This window comes from Equus asinus, chromosome 17 (genome assembly GCF_041296235.1).
Source record: "Equus asinus isolate D_3611 breed Donkey chromosome 17, EquAss-T2T_v2, whole genome shotgun sequence".
Classification (NCBI taxonomy): Eukaryota; Metazoa; Chordata; class Mammalia; order Perissodactyla; family Equidae; genus Equus; species Equus asinus.
In genome coordinates this window covers 4292167-4315366 of record NC_091806.1, presented here as the reverse complement: position 1 = coordinate 4315366, position 23200 = coordinate 4292167, and positions in this window count along the sequence as shown.

Genomic DNA, 23200 nt, shown 5'->3' with positions numbered 1-23200 from the left:
TAGCAGCTCAAAACATAGCAGTTTGCTTCAACAAAGCCAGCACATGAGATGCTAGCAAAACCATGTTGTAAGCTTATGTAACTTAATCATAGAAGTGACATCCCCTCACCTTTCTTGTATTTTCTTGGTTAGAAGCAAGTCACAGGTTTTGCCAACACTTAAGAGGAGGGGAATACACAAAGGTGCAAGTGAGATGGAGATAACGGGGTGATCGCTTTTAGAGTTTGTGTACCACATCTTCCTTATTAAAGTTTTTGGAAAATGGCACAACATCTTCACCTTAGCTACTGCCATCATCCCGGGTTTTCATTTTCCCCCATAAGTCAACCATCCAAAGATTTACTTTTCCACTTACATTCCCCATGTCTGAGACCATATCCTAGACCTTGACATTACTCATAATTGAACAACCTTCTGCTCCCCATTCAACTTAGGTACTTCATTCTCATCAATCAAGTTTCAGCTCTTACGTGATATTTTCACAGAAGCTTTTTCTGCCTATCTTGCAGTGGTATGGGACCTATGACAAATGCTTTCACACAAAGACTGTGAACCTTGTCAACATTTCAATTATCATAACTGAAATTTTAATTTGAGGGTTTTTTAAAAAATAAAATCTCCTTTACTTTAAGTTACAATTTCCACAATGATATTGGTTTCCTTACTATTAGCATAGGGCTTGCCATGCACTGAGATGTAATCAACATTGTTGACTAAATTGATGCAAGAATGATCACAGTTAGAACTAAAATGCACCATTGATCTTCCACTCCATCTTCTTTATTCTTATTCACTTCTAAGCTCTTGAAATTAATTATGATATGTTTAAGAGTGAAACTCTGCGTTTATACCAGTTGGAGTTTTGTTTAGCTTCTTGGATATGTAAATTCACATCTTGCATCAAATTTGGCAAGTTTTCAGCCATTGTTTCCTCAAATACCGTCTTCCCTTTCTTTAATTTCTCCTGTCTTTCTGGGATCCCATGACGAATATCTTGGTACACTTGATAAATATACATGTCTCTGAGGCTCTGTTCACGTCTCTTCATTCTTCACGTTTCTCAGCATGGACAATTTTAACTGATCTATTTTCAAGTTAATTGATTCTTTCATTGCCAGGCGAAAGCCAACGTGGACTCCTTCCAGTAAAGTTTGCATTTCAGTTATTGCAATTTTCAATTGTCCTCCGTCAAGGATTTGTTGTTATTGTTATTTGTTGCGGTGGTAGTGGTTTGTTTTGTCAGTGCTATCATGGATAAGTTTTCTAAAGTCTATATTCTTTGTCATTTGTGGTCACTGGAGTTTCTGCTCAGTTGCCTTGATAGTCACCTGATTTTTGGATGCAGAGCAGTTGTGCATATTCAGCTTTATCATATGTATATGTTTAAGAAAAGAACCAAATTATTTGACATTCTCAGAATCCTTACAAATCAGTATTTATTAGTGATTACGTACGAGAGATATTTTGCTTTGAACTAGCTTTCTTTTCTCCCCCTAATATTTTATTGCCTATTTGTACTGTCGATTTTTTCCAGCTTTTTAGATACAATTGACATATAACATTGTGTAAGTTTAAGGTACACTATACATTTATTTCATACACATATATTGTAAAATGATGACCACCATAGTGTTAGTTAACACCTCCATTATGTCACTTAATTACCTTTTCTTTTTTGAAGTAAAAATGTGTCATTAGATTCCCAGAATTTACTCATCTTAAACTGGAAGTTTTTACTCTTTGACCAATATCTCCCCATGTCCCCCAAACCCCCTCCCCCATCCCCTGGCACTATCATTCTAGCATAGCGACAATTTTTAATGCATACTATTTTATGTGCTGGGCATCAAAGAGGAAATGCTAAATAAACCAGGCTTAGGGTAGACTCATCTTAAGAGCTATCTGGTAACACAGAAGGTGAATACGAAACTAGTATATAGTATAACTAGTATTATTGAAAAGGAAATGTAGAATACTAAACTATTACTATTAAACTTCCTACTTGACATTCAATAAATAATTCGCTTTTGGACTCAGGTCCTTTCTTTTCAATATTAAATATAACGTATACCTTATGAAAATAGTGACTGCATTCATTTCTTTTAACTAGTACATTCATATCCCAACTGAAAACCACAACAGTCTTGTTTGACAAAGTAGATAACACAGTTCCTAATTAGTCACTTTTATTTAACTGCACACACTATCTTTTAGGCAGGTATATGTAATTCAGTTTCTACTTAGAGTAATCAATATGAAATGGACCATTGACTTGTCTCATTTTTCCTGATAAATGTTGCTCTATTTCATTCACTCTCTAAATAACCTTTACCATTGAGCTTGTCTGAAAACTTTCTTTTCCCTTAGGATCTAATGTATAACACCTGACACTTTTACCTTGGTTTAAATTCAAGGTAAAACCATCTTCCTCATCAGATAATTAATAATTACTTTCCTACACTCTCAAATCATCACTGAGCACATTTTAAAATTCTATACACTTTCAAAAAGTTATTTCTAAAAAAAAATATTACCATAAGTACACAGTTGTTTTCATAGACTAACAAATCCATGTAGCCAGCACCATTATAGAGTGATCAATACTCACACACAAACAGTAGCCCTCTGTGTGTACTACTTTGTACATTTTCCACTGCTACTTTCCACTGATAATTTTCCAACCACTGATACCAAAGGAAACCACTCTCCTGACTTCCAAAACCATCTATTAGTTATTCCTGGTTCTGTAATTTATATGGATATACTTGTTTAAATTATATAATACGTACTTGTTTCACGCTGGTTTCTTTCACTCGATGTATTAGTGACATGCACCCATGTAGTATATTTATTCTTATTGATGTATAGAGTTCCATTTGTGAATATACTACAATCTATGCATTCTACTGTTGATGGGCATTTGGTTATTTGCATTTGGAAATAGTCCTGGTTAAGAACATCTTAGAGTATAGCTTTTGGTAAACATAGGTAAGCAGTTATATTTTAATGCATAAAACAAGTAATTAAAAGAATATTACGTTATTTAAAGAAGTGTAAATGCTATTTATAGTTAAAAGGGTAACAGCCAGTGATGTTCATTAGTTATCCATTTGACTAACCTCAGCCACAAGAATATGTGGCATCTCAGCTTGTACTGGTTTGCATGGTCTGGAAAACATTTATATTCTCTTCTCAGTAATGAAGAATTAAATTTAAACATATTTTACATTGTTTTCTGAAAGTTATTTTACCTAATAGACAAAATTCCACATGACTGGATTAGAGATAACCAGACTAAGGAAAAAAGAAAGAACAACAAGGCAAAAGACCTGGTTATCTAAAAAGATGCAGGCAATTAGATGGGTGGAAAATATGACGCATCATAGAGGAGAAAGTTAACATTATAATATAACTAATAAAATTATTAAACATGCATACTTATTATCTTTTATCATGAGAGCATTTCACAAGTTTTGATCACCTGGCATATTCATACCATGACTCTTTATCTTTTAAAATGCTGATCCTGCCAACATGAATTGATACCACCTCATTATGTTGTTCCGTTATCATCTACTATCTGAGGGAGGTGCTATCTCATGATCAAGATTTAACTTCTCTTCTGTCCCTTTTTCATTAATAGGCCTGTTTGAGCACAGAAGGGGTGTTTTAGCACTAGGTCTAAATAGACTGGAGAATTATGAGTGAATTTGTAATTTAAGTGATTGTAATTACAAGAAATCACAGCTCATAGTGATAACCATAATCATATATTTTAAATAAGCAGATACTTAAGATCAAAAAGCCTAAATTCAGTTAAAAGTTAAAGTTATATTATTCAAAGCCTTCGAAAATTTCACAAAAATCATTCTTTACCAGGTAGATGTCACCAGTTTTGCCAAAGACCAGAATCTGTGGTATTCTTCGACCAGAAAATGAACTTTTATCTTGCCATTTCTTTTTAGCTACTCTTTTCTTTATCTGGAAGAATTATGCTTCTTTTCCTCAGGTAGTAAAATTCTATCCACTTTTCAAGACCAAGCTCAAATGATCCCTCCTATGTGAAGTATTTTCTCAGTTATTGCATTAATTAGGAGAGGCTATGTTGCAATAGCAGAGAAATCCCTTAATTATAGATTTCTTTTTCAAATTCATGAAGTCCACTCGGATCAGCTGCCTGCCACCATCTTTAGCTTCAAGAAATCTAAAAGAACATATTTTTTTAAAAATTAGAAAAACAACTTTCTAATTAAAATGCTATATATACAAATTTCATTTTTTCAAAAAGGTAAAATGTAGAGAATTCCCTATTGCCATTCAGAATAATGAAGTATTCTTACCATCTTTTCTTTTTACGTTGTTTTTTGCATTTATGTGATTTTTTATTGCAGTAACATTGGATTATAACATTATATAAATTTAAGGTGCACATTGTAATAGATTTTGAATTCTGTGTAGATTACATCATGTTCACCACCCAAAGACTAATTACAATCCATCACTACAGACATGTTCCTAATCACTCCTTTTACCCTCTACCCTCCCCCCTTCCCCTCTGGTAACCACTAATCCAATCTCTCTTGCTATGTATTTGTTTGTTGTTTTTATCTTCTACTTATGAGTGAGATCATATGGTATTTGACTTTCTCCCTCTGACTTATTTCACTTAGTATAATACCCTCAAGGTCCACCCGTGTTGTCACAAATGGCCGGATTTCATCATTTCTTATGGCTGAGTAGTATTCCTTTGTGTAGATATACTACGTCTTCTTTATCCATTCCTACTTTCATGGGCACATAGGTTGCTTCCAAGTCTTGGCTACTGTAAATAATGCTGCAATGAACATAGAGGTGCATGTATCTTTATGCATTTTTGTTTTCAAGGCCTTTGGATAAATAACCAGCAGTAGAATAGCTGGGTCATATGGTAGATCTACGCTTAATTTTCTAAGGAAACTCCACACTCTTTTCCATAGTGGTGGCACCAGTTTGCACTCCCACCAGCAGTGTATGAGGGTTCCCTTCTCTCCACATCCTCTCCAACATGTATGGTTTCCTGTCTTGTTAATTATAGCCATTCTGACCGGAGTGAGGTGATATCTCATTGGATATCTCATTGTTAACTATCAGGGAAATGCAAATCAAAACTACAATGTTGAACATCTTTTCATGTGCCTGTTGGCCACCTGTATTTCTTCTTTGGAGAGATCTCTATTCAGATCTTTTGCCCATTTTTAATTGGGTTGTTAGTTTTTTTTTGTTTAAAACAACTTATTTCTAAGAAAGATGCATTCTATCAATCAATGCAATAGTACACAGAAAAAAGGAACAGGGAGGTACAAAGGGACAAAGGCAAAGCCAAGCCTGTACTCAGACTGTCTGGTTCCCATTTTACGAATATTGTTTTTCCAGCAACTTCTCAATCCAAGCGCTTGACTGAGCAGAATTTCTCTACCCCTGCAGCATTAAAAATGACAATTATTTCCTCTGTGAAGACTTCCTTCCCATCTCACACTCTTCTCAGATAATCTATTTTCAGGCTCTTAAAAGAAAAACTCCCAGTCCTTGCTGACTGGATTAAAAGTAGAAGCTGAGGAAGCCTTAGTCAATAAGACTTTTTCTCCTCTTTCCAGAAACGTGGAAGTAGAACTAAATTAATCTCCCCTGGCCTCTTAAACTAAAAGATCAAGTGAGCTGGACCTGGGATTCTTACGAATGGACAGTGGATGTGTGGAATCCACTCCGTAGATATAAAAGAAGTAAACAAAGAAAAGAGCAGATTTACAGAGAATACTTTATGTCCTCTGGGGTGAAGATTATGAAAACTGTAACTCCATTGGTTCCTGAAAGGTTTCCAGTGCTTTCATTTAGGCCTGTGTCAGATCCAAACATGCTCCTAGGCTGAAAGTTCTCTGAGAAAGTCCTAAATCCTTTCTAATATTTCTCCTTTTACTGTGACTAATCCAAGTACTCTTTCTCTGGCAACCACATAATCCCTGTAAATGTGTCCAATAGTAAGATAAATTCAACTTCTGATAAGAGTGCCCCAAGAGCCTTCTGAATCAGTCCAATAAAATTTCACTACATTTGCTACATTCTGGTTCTTTGGAAACCACTACTAATCTTGGCCATCTCTTGCTCCTTCCAGACACAGTGATCAAGCTCTTTCACCTGGAAGTGCAGTCTTGTTCAATCTCTACCAGGGCAAGGGCCTACAGCCATCATCTGGAGAAAACACAGTTAGTTTTTATGTAGAAGGCAGAGTATCTGGCATACAGGATGCCTGAAGGGTGGGAAAACATATCTACAAAGTGAGGGCTTTCTCTCCTTCTGTACAGTTGTAGCCCAGTCTTACTGGGCATTTCCATTGGCTTCCACTGGCCATATTGCCCATGTCTTGATATCAGATTTCTTACTTCATATACAATTCTCTGTGTTCCTCCTATGAAAGCACTGATGATAATAGAAAACATACATGCCGGGGATTAATGTAAACTCCTCTCATGTATTAACTCATTTAATCCTTACAAAAAGCCTACAAAACATAGAAATGTTAGTAATGTGCTTATGGTCATATAGCTATTTAGGATAGGATTCAAACCCCGAACTGAAGTCAGTTCTCTTAGCCACCCTATGCCTACAGTGTGGTATTGCGCAGCTCCTGTCCTTTTAACTTTGAGAACTAGACTATGCCCAGGCTCTGGTTACAGCCCAGTACTTGAAGCAACACATTTCTTGTGATCTCACTATGTGTGCTGAAACAAGCTTCCTACAACACTCTTGGAAAATGAGTACTGAAGGTCCAGGTTCCTCCACGACAGAGGCTGAGGAGTATCAGTTTGCACAGCTCACTTTTTCTGTCCTGTGATTATAGGCAACATGATGCTCAAATCCTGGTTCTTTCACTTGCTACTGATATGTCCTTACTCAAGGTCCTTTGCCTCTCTATGCCTCGCATTTCATAAGTGAAAAGAGGAAAACAAACCTGCTCAGCAGAGTTTCAGGACAAATTAAATGACATGGCATATATAAAACATAATTCATGAAAAATTCATAAAATATGTAGGTGTTTTTCCCACCATGTCCTGCACTCTTTAATATAAAATATAAATAAAAATATATTCGAACATTTGTTTCCCACTGTATCTCATTCATGGCCTACTGCTAATGAAAAGTTTTGTTGGTCGTTATTTATATTAATGTTTTCAGGACATTGTGCAAATTAATTAGCAGATTGTTCTTGCAGTCAAAATTCCATTTTCATTCTCATTTTTCTTTTGAATGTGTTTCTTTCTCACTTGAGAGTGAAAATAGATCATCAAATTCTATCACAGCTTGATTCTTCCTTACCTTTGAAATTGGCATCTGAGGTTTCTTCTGGAGATCTGGATTCTGCAAAGGGCAGTTTTATTACTCATCTTGGGTAAGCAAGGATTAGGGAGATAATCAAAGGTCATGGTTAAAGCTGTGCTGAATTACTTTTCCAGACTCCGAGAGCACAAGCAAACAAGTTCTTACTAACATGTCTGTGGAATCAGACTTCCTGCAGGAAAGACTGCCCCGTCTGCTTTCTGACTACATGCCTCAGCCCCTTTCACAATTGAGAGAGAGTCTGTTCCTGCTAGCGTGAAAATTGTTTGCCTTTTTAAAAGAAGTACTGCCCTTCCATTGTCTGATTCATGAGACAAGATGCATAGTCCCCTAAATTCTATGAAGTAGACTGGGATGTTGACTCAGTAATCCTGGGCACCATTGAGTCAGCAGCTGCCCTTCCTCAAAGTTCGGCTCTCACTCTCATCCATTTCCCTGTATTGTGACCCTTTGCTTGGGCCAAGCGACAGCTTGACAGGAACCCCTGAAGACACTTTCCGTTTATTTTCTAAAGCTACTAAACTTATTTACACTATACTGAATATCATAAATTAATGAAACACAACTCTGACATCCATATGTATTTTGGCACTGCTGTCACAAAAATCTCATGGAAAATCACAGTCAACAGCCTGGTATTTTCTTCTTTCTCTCTCATAGTTTCTCCATCCAGCTGGGAGATCTGTGTATGTAGCCCTGCTTGGAACACAATTATTGGAGCAGGAGAGAAAAAAATCAGCTGTGAAAGATATTCTCCAGCAGGTAGCTCTGCGCTACTTGGGGAAGGCTGCCTCAGAGGGAGGCGTCCACAGCTGCAGACTCTCATAAAAAGACTTCCAATGGGTTCAGCAACTTTGAAGACGCAAAATTATGTTGTCCAATTTTATTTTTCTCTGAACCTGATTGCAAGGACTGCTATTCTTTACAGAACTGCCTAGCAGGTGCTTACAAAGTCACAGTTCTTTGTATTAATCTAGACAACGGCCATTAGGAACTGTAACTTTAGTTTTGGTAGAAAATACAATGCACTTGGTTGGATGAAAGGGATGCTCCCATGTTTTTCTTTCTTCTGCTTTTAAACCTGAGATCCTTTCATATCCTGTGAGATTTTTGGGGTGATGGAGGGAAGGAGATAGGCAGTATCTTTTTTTGACATAAACAGATCATCACATTTTTTTGAAAAGGGGACAATTTCTGTCCTGGGAAAAGTAAAATGTGAATCGTTAGAATTGGCATCCCATGGAAGACCAAAGAGTCTTAGGAAGAATAATAATATGGTTATTGTTTATCTAAAATTCTGGTCAATATTAAATCACAGGAGGGATATTAACATTTTTACAGAATATTTTGCGCATGTTATTTCATTCAATAATTTCAATGCTGCCAGGTATTTTATTCTCTTTTAATAAATGTGAATGGCATAGCTCAGACAAGTGAAACAAAGAAATTGTCAAAGTTCACCCAGCTACTTAGTATTTGAACCCAGATTTGAGGTCAGGCCTGCTGGAGTGGAAGATATATACCAGATTTTAGAATACTGTATATGCCATGCCAGGGACTGAGGCATACACATAAAAGGCGGACATGCTACAATATAAGCCCCACAGGGACAGGGACAGCATCAGAAAGGCTGTCTTTTCTTTCACTGATGCATCCTCAAGGACTAGACAAGTGTCTGGCCCATGGTAGGGGCTCAGTAATTGTTTCTTGAAGAAGTAACAGCAAATGAATGAATGAATAAATAAAAATATTTTTAATTAGGAAATGGCATAGCATAATGGCATCTATACTTGATGCTGTCTGTTAAATTTTTAATCATTTATTCCCTTAAGGCATAAAGAAAAGCAAAAATGTTTTTGTCAAACTTTGCAACTAATACTACAACTTTTGCTTTTATCAATTTTCTATCAAAACCAACAGTAAGTATTTTGACATTTAACAAACTTCTAAGGAATGTGGTAATAGCAGAGAGAAAAATTCCTTTTTAGTAAAATAGATAAATTATTATATATACCAATATTCTTAGTCCAATATAGAAGTGGTCCCCACTGTCATATTCCTTCAATTCTATAAAAGAGAAACTGGGAGGAAATAGAGGAGAATGATGAGTTGGAAGAAGGTTGACAGTGTAATTAAGGTGGATGGGGTGATATTTATATTAGGGCATTCCCATTTTGCCTGGGTAGAGGACATTTATTGTGTCATGAAATGATTAGTAGTATATATATTGGATCTTTCTCAGTTGGTATGTGAACTCTTGGGTGCTGTCAGTTGAGAGAACTCAAGGGCTTATAAACTTGAGGACCCCAAACTGGGGAGAGGTGGGCAATGACATGCGTAGTCTGATACCTCTTCATTGATGGGATCTAGTCCTGAAAATTAAATGTGGCTCCCTCTTTTGTTAGACTAACTTGAACGAGAGAAAGAGGTTTCAGCATCAGCCCAGGGCTAGAACAGATGTAAATGGGGATCTGGCACATCCTCCTAAGAGCATTCAGGATATCAAGATGTGTTTTTCTATGTTCCTATGTGCATATTATATCTTTTGGGAAACTATAAACAATCTTCTCATTCTACCTACTGAAACTCATAAATTTTGTGCTCTAAAAGTCAAACATGACAGCAAAGTAAGACGAAGAACAAAGAGAGAAGCATGGCCTTTGGCAAGAATCTATACAATGTTGTAATAATGAGATATACATAAAAATTGGTGATTACTACATGAAATAGCTTTGGCAGTGCAGGATGGGGAGGATGTGTCAGCTGGCGTAACTATCCCATGGTTATGTTTCATCCTGTTGAAGAAAGAAGTTAGGAACAAAAGACATGAACACTAGGACAGACTCAGGCTGTTTCTACAGATCACAATGAAAAATGGACAGATATCCTTTCCAAAAATATTGAATGTAAACTCTTACACAGAGCATTTTACAATAAATAACTATATTTTCTTCATTTTTTTCTTTCAAACTGCAAAAGGCTCATGCTGTCTTCCTTTGAGAATAGAAACAACTCTCAATGTTTTACCCACAAAATAGCTCAGGTTATCTGAAATGACTGCAGAATTAATACCTTATAAGAATTCAGTTAAGGGCAGTAAAGTTGGGCATTAACATAGAAAAATATATATAGATGGTTTTTCTATAAAGTAAATAATTTAATACATGCAGTGCTGGATAAGGAAATACTATATTTTTTACCTCTGATACTAGTACACATGTGTATAAAACCAGTATGCCTCATTCCATTGTCTATCCTTTCTTCAGTGGAAATTGTTCAGAACTACTTTTAATTTTTCACTTTAATTTGCAGGTTTGTGGTTTATTTCGTATCAATATTTGGAAGGTGGATGAGATAAGGGAAAAAATGTCAACAAGTGTACATGTTATACCCAACAAAAAAATGGCTTTGTGACACAGGTCACAAGTGGGGTCAAGGAGTCCAAACTGTCTTAGAACATAGGTATCAAGAACACAGGGTCAGTTCACCCCACAGGGCCAATATTTATTTCATGATTTGCAGTGATTCTTAATCAAGTATAGTCAGTCTGTATTCCTTACTGCTGTACATGACATGCAAGAAACTACTATATTTTTAGGTAAGGAATTTGGTGATCCAGGGGTGATTTATGCATCAACCATCTCTTGCCAAATCTCAGCTAAGTTCTCGGAATCAGCTTCCAGAGTTATACAGTGGGGCAAAATAAACTGAAACTCAAGTAATGGGTTTGTAGAATGAGGTCTAGGGAAAATAGAAGATATTCCAGGCAAATTTCATAACACAGACAAGTAAGTTCTAGCATATTATACAAAGAAATAGTTTCTCCAGTTCAAGGCCAAAATGGGAGAAGCTGACATAAAGAAGGGGGAGTTAAGCTGAAATTGTCTTCAAATTGATTCTTCCGTGCATAATCAAGGAAGAAAATAGCCATATGCTTTGCTCTACTTCCAAATTCAACCTCAATGAATTGAAAGATAAACAGTCTCTGGAAATTCCGTATTTGCAGTTCACAAAACATAATATAATAAATCAAATTTAGTTTCCACTTTTCTATGTATTGATTGATCTTTAAATTTAATATGAAAATATTTCATGTCACTTATAATTACCATCAAGTATACAAAATACACAACAATAATAATAATAATTTTAGTACAATGTTTACTCATCATACCAATGCCACCCTTAACCAGGAGTCATTCAGAACATATGCTTTTCTTTAATTTTTAAAAAAAAAATTTGCCAGTTTCAGTGAATAGATCTTAAAAAGCTATATGTGATAATCTACCTGTATGCAATATTCTTCCAGTTTAACAAACTCAACATATAGCATATTTAAATTAAAGTTCTTTCCAGACATTGTACAAAATGTATAGTACCATTCTACAATATTAATGTTATATGATGTCATTATAGTTCTATACATAAATTGATAATTTCAGACAAATATGTGTGTATTACACAACAAAATTTTGAGGCATATAGCCAGAGAAAGTCATCAGCAAAATCAGTGAATTTTAACTCTGCCACTTCCTCTGGAGTAACTCTTGCCAAGTTACTTAACTATTTTGATCTTTATTTTTTCCCTTCTTAAACCATATTGCCACTACATCATGCTACTGTTAAGAAGGTTAAATGGGGAAACAAAGTTAAAGCAACTAGTAATATCTGTCATATACTTGTTGCTCAGTAATGCTAGCATCATCTTTCTTTTGTTAGTTTATTCATTCTTATATGAAATACTCATCAACTATATAAAATTTGACAATACAAGTAGTGAAGAATTTCCAATTGATTTTCTACCTTATGGTTTAAGAACCAATTAACATCAGCAGAAAAAGGAGTATTTTATGCATGAGATGTTTTATGGTAACCACAAATGAAAAAAACTAGAGCAGTGACATGAAACATTCAAAAAGGATACTGAGAAAAACATCACAGAAAACCACCAAATTAAAATGGCAGACAGAAATACAAGGAAAAAGAAATAATTCAAATATAGACCAGGAAACAGAAGATAAAATGGCAGTAATAAGTCCTCACATTTCAATAATCACTCTAAATGTAAATGGATTAAATTCATCAATCAAAAGACACAGAGTGGCTAAATGAGTTAAGAAATGATACCCAACTATATACTGCCTCCAGGAAACTCATCTCTGCTCTAAAGACAAACATAAGTTCAAAGTGAAGAGATGAAAGATGATAATCCAAGTAAATAGCAGCCAAAAGAAAGAGAGTGTAGCCATACTCATATCAGACAAAATAGACTTCAAGCCTAAAAGTTAACAAGAGACAAAGTTGGACACTATATAATGTTAAAGGGAAAAATCCACTAAGAAGACATAACATTTATTAATTTATATTATATTTAATTTTATATAATGTAATTGTTAACAGACCTAAAGGGAGAAATTTAGAGCAACACAATACTAGTAGAGGACTTTAACGCCACACTTACATCAAGTGATAGATATGCAGACAGAAAATCAACAGAGAAACATCGGCCTTAAATGAAACATTAGACCAGATGGACTTAATAGATATATACAGAACATTCCATTTGAAAACAGAAGAATACACATTCTTCTCAAGTTCACATGGAACATTCTCAACAATAAGCCATATATTGGAACACAAAACAAGTCCTAATAAATTTAAGAAGACTGAAATCATATCAAGCATCTATTCTGACCACAACGGTATGGAACTAGAAACCAACCACAAGAAAAATGCTGGAAAAATCACAAATATGTGGAGACTAAACAACATGCTACTGAACAATTATTGAGTCAACAAAGAAATCAATGCAGAAATCAAAAAATATATGAAGACAAATGAATATATGGCATACCAAAATATTTGTGATGCACCAAAAGTGGTACTACAAGGGAAATTTATAGTAACACAGGCCTAACTAAAGAAACAAGAAAAATCTCAAATAAGCAATCTAACCTTACACCTAAAGGAACTAGAAAAGGAAGAACAAACAAGGTCCAAAGTCAGCAGAAGGAAGGAAATAATAAAAATTGGAGCAGAAATAAATGAAATATGTCCTAAAAAGATAATAGAGAAGATCAATGAAACTAAATAGCTGGTTCTTTGAAAAGATAAACAAAATTGAAAAACCTTTAGCTAGACCCACTAAGAAAAAAAGAGAGAAAGCTCAAATAAAGAAAGTCAGAAACAAAAGAGGAGAAGTTGCAATGGATACCACAGAAATACAAGGAGTATAAGAGATTACTATGAACAATTATATCCAACAAATTAAACAACCTAGAAGAAATCCATAAATCCTTAGAATTATACAACCTTCCAAGACTGAATCATGAAGAAACAGAGAATCTGAATAGACCCATCACTGGTAAAGAGATTGAAACCATAATCAAAAATCTTTCAAAAAGCAAAAGTCCAGGACCAGACAACTTTCCTGGTGAATTCGACAAAAAATTCAAAGATGAATTAATACCTGTCCTTCTCAAACTATTTCAAATAATTGAAGAAAAGGGAACACTTCCTAACTCATTCACAAGGGCAATGTTTCTCTGATGACAAAACCAGAGAAGGACCACACACACACAAAAAAATTACTGGTCAATATCACTGATGAACATCAATGCAAAAATCCTCAACAAAACATTAGTAAAACAAATACAACAATATATTAAAAATATCATACACCATGACCAAGTGGGATCTATCCTAGGGATGCAAAGATGGTTCACCATCTGTAAATCAATCACTGTGATACACCACATTAACACAATGAAGGATAAAATTCATATGATCATCTCAATAGATGCAGAGAAAGCATTTGACAAAATTCTACATCCATTTATGATAAAAACTCTGAATAAAATGGGTATAGAAGGAAAGTACTTCGACATAATAAAGGCCATATATTACAAACCCACAGTTAACATCATATGCAACACTGGAAAACTGAAAGCCATTCCTCTAATATCAGAAACAAAACAGGGATGCCCACTTTTGCCACACTAATTCAACACAGTGTTGGAAGCCTTGCCCGAGCAATCAGGCAAAAATATAAATAAAAGGAATCCAAATTGGAAAAGAAGAAGTAAAATTGTCTGTATTTTCAGATAACATGATTTTATATATAGAAAACTCTAAAGAATCCACCAAAAAACTATTAAAAATAACAAATGAATATAGTAAAGTCACAGGGTAAAAGATCAATATTCAAAAATCTCTTGTGTATCTCTACGCTAACAATGAACTAGCAGAAAGAGAAATTAAGAAAACAATCCTACTTCCAATTGCAAAAACAAGAATAAAATACCTAAGAATAAATTTAACCAAGAAAGTGAAAGATCTATACACTGAAAACTACAAGACATTGTTGAAAGAAATTAAAGAAGACACAAAGAAATGGAAAGATATTTCATGCTCATGGAATGGCAGGATTAACCTTGCTAAAATGTCCATATTACCTAAGGCACTCTCCAGATTCAACACAATCTCTATGAAAATTCCAAGTCTTTTCACAAACATAGAACAAAAAATTTTTATGGAACCACTAAAGACCTTGAATAGCCAAAGCAATCCTGAGAAAAAAAGAAGACATCTGAAAGAATCATACTCCCTGATTTCAATACATACTACAAAGCTGTAGTACTCAAAACAGCAAGGTATCGGCAGAAAAACAGGCATACAGATGAATGGAACAGAATTGAGAACCCAGAAATAAACCCACACAAATATGGACAACCACATTTCAACAAAGGAGCCAAGAAGATGCAATGGAGAAAGGAAAGTCTTTTCAATAAATGGTGCTGGGAAAACTGGACAGTTATATGTAAAAGAATGAAAGTAGACTACTGCCTTACAAAACACACAAAAATTAACCCACAATGGATTAAAATCTTCAATGTAACACCTGAAACCTTAAAACTCCTAGAAGAAAACATAGTCAGTATGTTCTTTGACATCAGTCTTAGCAATATCTTTTTGGACATGTCTCCTCAGGCAAGGGCAACAAAACCCAAAATAAACAAATAGAATACATCAATCTTAAAAACTTCTTTACAGCAGAAGAACCATTGACAAAATTAAAAGACAAACCTATCAATTGTGAAAGAATATTTGCAAATTATATATCTGATAAGGGGTTAATATCCAAAATACGTAAAGAACTCATACAACTCAAGAAGAAAAAAACAAACAGTTTGTTTAAAAAATGGGCACAGGATCTGAATAAACATTTTCCAAAGAAAACACACAGATGGTCAACAGGTACACGAAAAGATGCCCAACCTCATTTATCATCAGAAAAATGCAAATCAAAACCACAATAAGATGTCATCTCATACCTGTTAGAATGACTATTATCAAAAAGAAAAGAAATAAATTTGGGGGAAGATGTGGAGAAAAGGGGGGAATGTAAATTTCTACAGACACTATGGAAAACAGTATGGAGACTTCTCAAAAAAATAAGACTAGAACTACAATACGACCCAGTTTATTACACTTCTGAGTATTTATTGGAAGAATACAAAACGCTAATTAAAAGATATATGCACCCCTATGTTCACTGCAGTATTATTTACAATAGCCAAGAAATGGAAACAAGTTAAGTGTCCATGGGCGGATGAACGGATAAGGAAGACGTGGTATATCTATACAGACATACACACACACACGCAACACACACACACACTGGAATACTATCAGTCGTAAAAAAGAAATCCTTCCATTTGTCACAATATGGACAGATCTTGAGGTCATTATGCTAATTGAAATAAGTCAGATGGAGAAAGACAAATACCAAATGATTTCACTCATATGTGGAATATTAAAAAAACAAAACAAACAAACAAAACAAAATGAAAAAAGAAACACATAGTTAAAGAGAACAAATTGGGGGTTACCAGAGGGGAAAGGGGATGGTTGGAGGGTGAAACAGGTAAAGGGGCTCATTTGTACGGTGATGAATGGAAACTAGATTTTGCTGGTGAGCACACTGTAGTATATACAGAAGCTGCATTATAATGTTATACACATGAAACTTCTCAATAAAAAAATAATAATCAAGTAACAAAACACACACTATAGCACCAAGGAAAAAGGGGATTTAACACAGAAGAGAAGTGTAAATGAAGGACATTTTTTCCAGCACAGAAAGAGGCAATAGGCTAAGAGAGTAGTTAATTTTGGAGCAGGTGCATGAAGGACTCTAGAAAGGAAGAATCCAGTCAAGGAAATAAATCAGTTAATTGATTTTCTAATATACGCAGCAATTTGGGAGATCACATTGTTATGTATTCAACACGTTGAATACAGAGTTTGCTAATGCAGATAGGAAAAATAATCTCAGCCAATTGCTAAGTCTGAGAAAAAGAAACATTTACATACATATATATATATATATATATGGCCACATATATATATACACATAATTATATATATATAATTATTGTGTGCCACTTACTTAGCAGTGACATAATAAAGTAACGTGCATTTAATTTACCTCAAAATCATGTCATAACTTATTTTCAGAGTGGGAGGAGGGAAGGTAGAGATTAGAGAAAAACCTTATTTATCAAAATGTGAAGTAAACAGAAATTACATATATATCATTTTTTATGTATATGTTTTTATTAAGGCCACTTTGAACTAACCATATCATTCTTTTTTAGAATTAGAAAGCTTAGTCCAGTAGAAGCAACTAAAAAAGATGGTTTGAAAATCCCATTTCCATTTTTTCCCCTTGGTTATATATTAGTATCATTCTTTTATTTCTTGACAACTTAATTTTTAACTATTGGCTCACACTACTTTGATTAAAATAAAACTTACAACAAACAATCATGTATACTACCAAAACGAGGACTTTTAGTTTCTCTAAACTATGAAAATCAAGAAAACAGAAGTCAAACTAACGGATTTTTTTTTAAATGATGACATTATGGAACAGAATTCACAGGAGAATTTTTCTTGACTTCCATTGACTCTTACTGAATATCCACTATGCCATATACGAAGCTGATTCTTACAATTGAGGTTCTTGACAATCATGTGGAAAGCATATATATTTTTTAAGTAGACAAAATTTATAACCAGAGCATCATATTTTTCTTCTTCTACAGAAAGTCTTTAACCAAGCATTCTGCTAAAGACTCTGAAATGTATTAAAGCACTTTGTTTCCTGGGAAAAATAAAGTACTTCACAAGTCTTCTCTACTTTCAAGTGATAACTATGCTTTATTACTCCACAGGGTCTATTTCACTGGGAAAGGCTAACACTTTGGAAGAAACCGTTCCCTCTGTATTTAGAATTTATTTATGAATAGACAGTTCCTGTCGCTTACACTCATCGTTATATTCCCATCACCTGTGTAAACTGATGAACCTAGAACTAAATAAAGCATAACTCATATTTACCTTTTCATAGCCCTAAACTAATGTTCTTCCCCTGGAGGAGGAGATTATACAGACACTCAGCTGCATTCCCAACAGCTATTTAGAGCATATAATAGAATAGTCAATGTCATAATCCCCAAAACAAATAAGGTCCACTCCTGTGCCCTCAGAGCTGGCGTTCCTTTCAGGAGATACAGGCACAAATAACCATGACCCAAGTTAGATTTGACAGGCGCTTTGGCAGAAACAGAAACAAGTGCTGTGGAAATACTGAAAAAAGAGAAAATATTTACTCTAAGGAATGGAAAATTAAGAAATTTTACTGAAGGCTTCCAGGCAAGGCTTCCTAGAGATGGCATCTGCAATGAGCCTTAAACTATAAGAAAAATTGTCTTGTCAGCTGAACACTGAGTATACTTCAAATTTAAAACCTTGTTTGCCTTTGCCATATAGACATGGATTATGTGTTTAAGCGAGTTTCTGATAATATAACATATACCAAGTGTAAGCTCTTGCTGTATCAGGCAAAAACTTTAATTTCTTGCTACTGTTCTATTTCTGGGTCTGCACAGCAATGCACATAAACCTCTCTTTTATTTTGATTTCCTATTTATTGTTTGTGTCTCTCATTTTAAGTGGCTCACACTACTAACACGTTGAATATGGTATGACTTTAATTGACTCCAAGTCATTAAAAAACAAACATGATTGCCAGTTTTTTACACAAATGATACCTGTTTCTATAGATACTTAATAATAAGTCCTTTATAGACAATTTCCGGAACCCTATTTGAATGTAATGTCTGATTTTAAATACTTTCTTATTTAGTTAGTATGAGCTTTTCCCATTTCTCTTTTAGAAATTTCAATAAACGGCCTGTGATGCCTCTTGCAGTGATCAGTGTATTGTGTTTCTGATAGCACCAACTTTTTTTTTTTTACAAACAGCTAGCATTGTGGAAAAATTTCTCTCATCCCACTACAAGCATTAGGATAGATTAATTGCTATTAGAGTAAGTACAGACCACATTTATTAATGCAAAGTAGGAGCTGAATATGGCCTTCTGGGTTTTAAGCTTAATCTAACCAATTCTAATGAAAACCATGACATAACCAACACTCAATAAGTGTGTTGGTCTTGTTAATTGATCAGGAGCAGTCTGCCCTTTAATTATTTAATAAGAAAATCTAATAGTGATTGGGTTCTTACCCAAATACGTCTAGCTTTCTCCCTTCTGGGTACAAGAATTCCCCTTCTCCTGGGTTTTTTGTAGCTAGAAGATGCTGTGTGTCTAGTTAGGATCAAGTAAATGCCAAAACATTTAATGGAGGAGAAAAATCCTCCAGAACTGTTTCTCTCCCGGTGACAGCAACCAGCAATATTTGAGATGGCTGCTGCTCCATAATCCTGGACAGAATGCCCGACTAGCCATGGACAAATGGCTTAACAAGAAAAAGCCTTTATTGTGACAATTTTTGGGATTGTTTTCTTGCCATAGACTAGCCCGTTCTGAAGATGCAGACACTGACACGAAGAGGAAGATAGCTGACTTTCCAGTCCCTGAGGGCTGTCACAAGTCAGGGCTTCATGGCAGACAAGAAAGCAGGTGCCCTTCATCCACTTCAACCTCAGGTGCCCTGCTGTGCTCCCCTAATTTCACTTCCTTGATTTCGCGCTTGCTTTTACATGGTCCAGACCTTGAAGTTCAGCCTGCAGTCAGGTTTATATTGGTTCGCTCAGTTTTGCTCATAAAGTGGGTTTATGGTTGCTTCTGTTTGTTTTCTTAAAGTATTGTTAAATAAAGAAAATCAAGATTCAAGATAAGTATTTGTGTTGTGAGAAAGAGACTGCATCTGTATGTGTGTGAGCATGTATGTCACTTCTGTCTCTTCTTTTAAAAACCCTGAAATGTATTACATCCAGGATATATCTGCTCATTGCAAGAGTCTGCAGAGTCGAGTTGCTCTGCCACTTTGCTGTTTCCCTGACACTGATGCTGAGCACCAGCTGCCAGTCAGTATGGTACTGGAGCTGCAGTGAAATATTTCTTACACTTATTTATCTGCACGACGTGGGAAAATAAAGGAGAGATCAGGAAGGCCACTTTGACTTCAAGAAAAGTGAGAGGGATCGTATTGCTTTGTGAAAGTGAACACAATTTTTTGTATCCGAACTACTTCACTCATTTTTGTTACTTGTCTGGGTCCAGTGCACATTACTGGTATAAAACTTGTTCTATTTGATTCCTAATAACTGTTTGAGGATATCACTGTGTTATCTCCAAGTCATCTACTTGGTTTATATTACATTCAAACTAGGATTGATTTTACTTCAAACCAAAATAAAATATAAATATATACCATACAGCTTTAACCAAGAAATATGATGAAACTAAATCATATTCTCATATTCATCTTCAAATACTTAGGCAGCATAGACTAGTGGTTAACAGTAAGAACAATTAAGCCAAATAGCCTGAATTTGAATCCTGACTCTGAGACTTGCTAACTTCCTGACTGGGGCAAGTTTCTCAGCTTCTCTGTGACTTGGAACCCTGACTACAAATGGAGATACTAACAATGCCTACTTCTGAGAGTGTGACCATAACAAAATCAGCTGAGATTAGCAAAGTGCTTAAAAGGACGCTTTGCAAAAAGTAAGAATTACATATATATTTATCAAATACAAACTCTTGGGAAGAGTCATTCTGTTGCCTAAACTCCTATAGCAAATTTTGTCTTGCCAGATGCACTTATCTCTATTATTCACCGTCTTTCACTATGATTCTGTAATTTATTTATCTGTATCCCTAGAAAGAAATGGTTCCTCGGGGCTTCTTTCACTTTTTTATCCTGTGTACCTGGAGCAATGCCAGAAATCAAATAGGGAATCAATAAAATACCTGTTTAATAAAAATCACAAAAAGATATGCCAACCATACTATCGTATTGCCAATGAGGAGGCTAGCCATAGATGACATTTAGTTTGGTAACATCTTCCCCCAAGGACTAAAGAACTAGACAATGCTGGTATGCTTTCAAATGTTGAATACACGCGAAACCCGTCACCGAATGTTCCCACAATATATTCTATTAAATCTGGATTGTTTATTGGTCAAATTAATATCATTTCAATTAAATTATCATGAAAGTCACAGTGATTTGAGGAGAAAGTCTGTTATATTAGTTTCATCAGGAATTTACCATGTCTTTAAAAAACACACACGTATATGCACACACATACACATCACAAGAAGATTTAATTTTGCTTGTTATCTTTACCAACAGATAAAATGGTGAAAATAATAGCAACAATTATCCTGGGTAAATAGTTAATTGCTGCCCCTAAAGTATTTCCAAACACAAAGTACCATATAAATTCTTAATAATAGCAATTAGTAAAGCCTAGGGATTTTAAAAGGGAAATCCATTCACCCCGGTTTATTTCTGCCATTTTAAACTCATAAAATGTCTTTATCTACAGTTTCTATTTACTAAACAAATGAATGTACAAAACACAAGCACTCAGGCAATGTAAGAATACATGACTCATTTTCACATTGGAAACGGCTTTTAAAACCATTATCTATTTTCATGTATATATCAGTGTACACAATTCTTAACCTATAAAGGATTTACTGGGAATTTTATGGATGTCACTTAAATTGGATCCATTAGGGACCCAGTTAGCAGTTAGAACAAACAATAAGGTATTTTATTTAGCAGAGAAGTATCATTTAACAAATACGGGAAACAGTCAAGCAAGGCACATGTCGCAAAAGCTATAAGAAAGCTTTACACATGAAAGCTACATAAGTCATTAGAGACTTATGCAGAGGAGTTCTGAGAGCCTGGGAGGCTCAGGTATAATGCCAAAGAGGAGATAGTACAGATGGCTCACCCTAAAAGAAACAATTCAACAGTCTTGGATTAAAATTAGAAATCTGAAAGACTCCAATAAATCTGACATTTAGTCTTTCACCTGCCTCTCCCAACACTATTGACATCTGACAACATGGTAGGTACTGGGGTCAAGAGAACAGGCTTTTAGACTCAAACCCTGGTACTGCCATAGCATGACCTTGGATAAAATGCATGTCCTATCTCTGCATCATCAATTCCCCCATCTTTCAGATGAGAAGGGTATTAAACCTATCCTACAGTGTCAGTATCAAATTAAATAAAGTTTGGTAAGTGCTGAAGAGTATGCCTGCCAAATAGTAACACCTCAAGGTGTGTGTATATATGTATGTTCATGTGTGTTCATCTATTTATGATGAGTACGATGAACGGACGGGGATAGAAGGCAGAGTTCTTCAGTAAAGGCAGACTTTCTTCAGAGAGGCAGACTTGTGGTTTGTCATGGATGGTGTAGCAAAAGTAATTTGATCACATCATTCAAACTAGTTTACCTGGTTGAAACATTGTGAGAAATAAATCAAAATTGTGAGATTTAAACTAAATGTAACAACGTATGTAAAGTATTGCACCTTGCTCATATTAAACAATCAATTGAAACTGTTATTATATCACTACTATATTTACCCTAAGCATTCCAATCCCTCAACACATTTTAATATTTTGTAAACCCATAACTTGTCCAATTGAGTAAGCACTGAAGAATATGAGTTTTCTTGACAATGCTGCTAGAGCAGTGCTCCTCAGAGTATGGACTCCGGACTAGCAGTGTCAGCATCACCTGCACACTTGTTAGAAATGTGAATCCCTGGGCTCCACCCCTGACCTACGGAATAGGAATATCTAGGGGTGGGGCCCAGGAGCTTATGTTTTAACCAGCTCTCTAGATGTTCCCTATGCATGCTTAATTTTGAGAAGCATTGATCTAGAATAGCTGGATGAAGGTTATCATATAAGACTGGCTCAAATCATTGTGTAATCCAGATCAGGGATTGGTAAACTTTTCTTTAAAGGGCCACTTAGTGAGTACTTCAGGCTTTTCGGCCCTATAGTCTCTGTCACAGGTGCTCACCTCCACCACTGAAGTACAGAATCAACCACAGATAATATGCCAACAAACAAGTATGGCTGTATTCCAATAAAACTTTATTTAAAAATGGTTAGCAGGGTATAGTTTGCTGACTCCTGACCCTGTTAGATTTGTGCACTGCACAGTCTATGTAACTGTAATGGACTGAATGTTTGTGTACCCCCAGATTTACATATTGAAGCCCTAATCCCCCTCTTGTGATGGTATTTGGAGGTGGGGCCTTTGGAAGGCAATTAGATTTAGATGAGGTTATAAGGGTGAGACCCTTATGATGGGATTAGTGTCCTTACCAAAAAAAGCACACACCCAGCAAAGGCCATGTAAGGACACAGGAAGAAGGCAGCTGTCTACAAGTCAGGAAGAGGGCACTCACCAGAAGAGAATCTACCAGCACCTTGATCTTGAACTTTAGCCTCTAGAACTGTGAGTAATAAATAT